Source organism: Macrobrachium rosenbergii, chromosome 42 (genome assembly GCF_040412425.1).
Source record: "Macrobrachium rosenbergii isolate ZJJX-2024 chromosome 42, ASM4041242v1, whole genome shotgun sequence".
NCBI classification, from domain to species: Eukaryota; Metazoa; Arthropoda; class Malacostraca; order Decapoda; family Palaemonidae; genus Macrobrachium; species Macrobrachium rosenbergii.
The window spans coordinates 45,234,217-45,238,821 of record NC_089782.1 but is presented as its reverse complement, the minus strand read 5'-3'; positions in this window follow the sequence as shown (position 1 = coordinate 45,238,821).

The window sequence follows — 4,605 nt, the reverse complement described above, 5'->3', positions numbered from 1 at the left end:
TGAAACTAATACGCTAATTGGCTGAGACAAGTGCACCGCAGTCTGCCCGGAGCCTTGGCCCGCTGTGACTACTACTACTACTACTGCTGCTAGTACGACTACCACTTCCAGTCCCCCGTCTCTCTCTCTCTCTCTCTCTCTCTCTCTCTCTCTCTCTCTCTCTCTCTCTCTCTTCTCTTACAAGAGGCCCTCCCTCTCCTTCTTCCTCCTTCTCCTGCCCAGCTCCTGCAGCAGGGGAGGGGATTCATTAGCCTCGAGATGACTCACATCCCTCTCCTTCAATTGCTTTAACTGCTTTCGTAGCCTCGAAGGGCTCCCTCGGTTAGATTGGCTTCTAGGGTTTATGGCTTTCACTCACCAGTCCAGTGAGGTTCTCGAGGGAAAATGAAACTCGGGGGATGAATGGGTATTATGCCCGGTAGGGTCAGATGGGCTTTATTGTTTCTTTTCTCTAGCACGTTGTATCGTTCATTTATTTGGTAGCGTAACTCTTCGTCGAGGATTAATCTTGTTCGAAAAACGTCCCTTTGACGAGACCGTTCGTGTGTTATGTTTTGTTGTTTTCTAATCAGGTAAAGAAAATTTACGTCACTTTTAAATTATTATGTATTATGTTCGAGAAATCGAAATATAATGGCCGTATTAAATATGTTTTGATAAAATGCCAAGTTTAGAACCAACTCGTTGATCAGTGATGCACATCGTAGTGGAGAAGTACAGTATAGTACGTTGATTCTGATGCAAATTCGTTTGAGATAAATAGCCTCTTAGATATTTATCTGCGTAAGAAGCAGCGTGCGTGCGTATAATTGTTACCTGTTGTAATATTAGAAATTACCAAATTGATGGAACTTTTTTTACATTTAATGTGAAATAGATACGTATAAAGCTTTGGATGCAGGAGCCCGTGTAAAAGAACAAATAGAGATATATAAAATATTTGCTGAGACTGATCTAGTGTGAAAGACTAACGACAAATTCCTTCCAGACAATTGTTTTTTCAAGGGAATTGTTATGAGTTATATATGAATTAAGAATAAGATGGTATGGACATGTAGAGAAAATAAAAAAAAAAAGCCAGAGTTGAGTTCCAAAACGAAACTTTTAAGCTAAAGCGTTTTATGTTTTTTTTTTAATGAGAGCAGTGACCCAGTGAAATTGTTCCACGTCTTCCTGTCAATTTTTAATGAACAGGATGTATATTAAATTTATGGGTACTTAGAATTTCTTAGGGAACAGCAGCGGAAAAATACGCTCAAATAACAATGGTAAACAACAGTAACCAGAAATAATACTATAAATCACAATAAAAATCACTAGTAAAGTTATTAAACGGGAAAATGTCTTTTTCTGGTTCTGCCAGTTAATGAATGATAATAATAATAATAGCAACATTAGCTGCAATTATCATGAAAATGACGATGATAAATACACGTCACAACCAAACAGATTGACATTTGGCAATTCTATATTTTTTCAGCTTCTTGGTTAAGATAATAAAAATAGTAGCAACACTGACGGCAGTGATAATGAAAATAATGATAATAATATACGTCACGGACAGACAGACAGACCAATAGATACAGCCATGCATGACAAATCCACATCGCAAGCAAAATAGATGCATGTCATTTGAGTCGCTTGAGTGCCATCATCCGCCCCCACCAAATCTACCCTTTGCACAAATTGCAAACAAAGAGAAAGAGAGAGAGAGAAAGAAAGACAGACAGAGAGAGAGAGAGAGAGAGAGAGAGAACTGGTTAATGGCTTGATAGGGGTAATATGGTAAATTTATCGCTTCCAAACAAAGAAGATGCAGCGAAGGAGAAACAGAGGGAAGAATGAGATCATATATAGACGAAAATAATCATGCAAGACGAGAGAGGGAATAAACAAAGGGAAATATGTGCGAAGGGGACAAAGTTGGAAACAAAGGTTGTTAAGCTAAATGAAGGAAAAGGGATGAGAGAGAGAGAGAGAGAATGGAATGTATTATTGGGTAAGGAAGAGCAGAAATAAAAAGGGAGTGGGAAGACGGAGATTGGTAAGTAGAAGAGATAAGCAGACACGAAGCTTAGCAGGAAAGCAGAGAGAGAGAGAGAGAGAGAGAGAGAGAGAGAGAGAGAGAGAGAGAGAGAGAGAGAGAGAGAGAGAGAGAGATAAAGTTATGACCATAAAGAAGACAAGCCTTGGCAATCGGTTGAATGCACTGAACAGATTCAAAATTCCAAAGTATACGAATGGTTTGCTTCGCTGAAAGAGGTAAAAAGAACATTTTGATGAGTAACCACTAAAAATCAGACGAAGAGGATGCAGAGAGAGACAGACAGACAGACAGACAAAGACAGAGACAGACAAAGGGAGAGACAGAATTTGAGTTGATGGACACTCTTCTGTTTTTTAAGCCTTTCACTGTTCTTAAGCTTACTTTATCTTGAATATGGAAAGACAAAAGAGAGAGAGAGAGAATTGGAGTTGATGAACACTTTTATTAAGCCTCCTTTTACTGTTCTTAAAGCTAACTTTATCTTGAACATGGAAAGACAAGAGAGAGAGGGAGAGAGAAAAATATATGAGTTGGTGGACACTTTTTAAGCCTTGTACTGTTTTAAAGCTAACTTTATCTTGAACATGGAGAGAGAGAGAGAGAGAGAGAGAGAGAGAGAGAATGAAACAAACAAGGTATAGTAGGGCTGAAAAAATTTAATTTTAGGTAATCCCTGCCAGATGGTAGGCCAGCAGGTTAAGCCACCTGGAACTGACTACCAATTAAAGGTACGGGAAGCAAAATGCCAGTGAGGTAGAAAAATGAAAAACGTGTGCATGTGAGACAGACGGACGGACGGACAGACAGACAAAGGCCAAACTTGCATTCACTTAGGTGCGTGCAAGTGTTTGGTAAGCGGAGTTAGCAAATGTGCAAGGGTCAGATAAGTAATTTTCTGCCTGCGCAAAGAGAACGGCTAAACTTCAGGAAAGAATAAGAGAGAAGGTAATGGAGCGAAAGACAAAACACGGGGGCAAAAATAAAGAGAAGGTAATGGCTATTCTTTAACGTGTATGCATTTAAGTGTTTTAGGGCGATAGAATTTTGCTTACTTCCATTTCCTCGTGGGTATTGCCGCAGAATACCAGGTTTGACTCAGGGTTGCGCAAACACATGTTTGAAGCTCGGTATCAAGCTATAATGAATACAGTGAAACCGTCCGGGGATTGAAGAACATTTCTCAAACAGTTCCGAGGTAATGGTGAGGGGAGGAACGAGATGTCTCGAAACTATTTCTGAATTGTGCTCTAAATCCTTCAACTTCGGGTTTTGTCTTACAAACACGTAAGCTTTTTCGTCCGTCGAAAAGAAGCAAATATATGTGAGGGTATTCGGTGGCTGCTAAACAGAGGGCGAATTTGGTTAAATCCATTACTTTGATATTTGCACTGTGACGAACATTAAAAAGAACTGATGGATTAAAGAACTATAGTTTACGGGTTCTAAAATATAAAAGTATTATCAGGTTGTGGCATGGAAATTATATCCGGATCTTGGAAGATGTTTGCTTTATCGTCTACAACAGACTTTCCTCGATTTTCATGTAACTTGTCATAGCTGTGTTTCCGTAATGGGTCGTTTGTAATTCAGCCCCGAAACAACTAACAAATATACTCAAGCCACGCAAAGAAAAAGGGAGTCAAGCCCATTCCTTAGGATTTTGATGTAGTTTCTCGAGCCATAGTTAACCAAGCAAAAAAATTTCTCTCTCTCTCTCTCTCTCTCTCTCTCTCTCTCTCTCTCTCTCTCTCTCTCTCTCTCTCTCTCGTAAGATTTAGTGCAGGTTTTATAGTCATATTTATCTGGTACATAGTTAAGAAAGCCAAAGATTCTTTGTCTCAAGATTTGGGTGCAGCTTCTAAAGTCACATTTACACATAGTTAACAGAGCCAAAGAAACCCCCATCTTAACAGAGCCAAGGAATCCCTCCCCCTCTCTCTCTCTCTCTCTCTCTCTCTCTCTCACATGCCCACGGTTGGGATGAGAGAGTGAAGAGGCTGCAGATTACAGAATGGTGCAGCAATAAGCACAGTTGCCAGCGAGGTTGGTATTAAAGGGAGAGGCAGAAGGAGGCGGCCATTTTCGCGTTACTTCCAGCCGCTGCCTCCTTACGCGACCACCAGGCGGAAACCTCTGAGACCCAGCAAGATTCCTCCTCCTTCTCCTACCCCTCACTTCTCCTACTCCTACTCCTACTGCACCGCCAGGAGGAAGAGGTGCTGGACCTGATAGTGGACAAGAAACAGGAGGGATGAAGCGAAGAATAAGAAAGAAAAGAAGACATTGATGAAAAGGAAGATTTCGAGATGATTTTGAAGTTGGGGTGAATGGGCCTTCACTGATTGGAGAAGAAGAAGAAGAAGAAGAAGAGTGGAATTCCATCCCAGGGTGCGAGACGTGTGTATGTTTGTGTGTGTAAATGAAGAGAAGTCTGATGAAAGAAGCTGAATTTTGTGTTCTCTGTGTCTTCTCAGTTTTTCGTCTAGATCATTTATAAAGGCATGGTCGTTGATCAACTGGGTTTGTCGTGAAATGCCTTCAGATTGCTCTCTTTATTC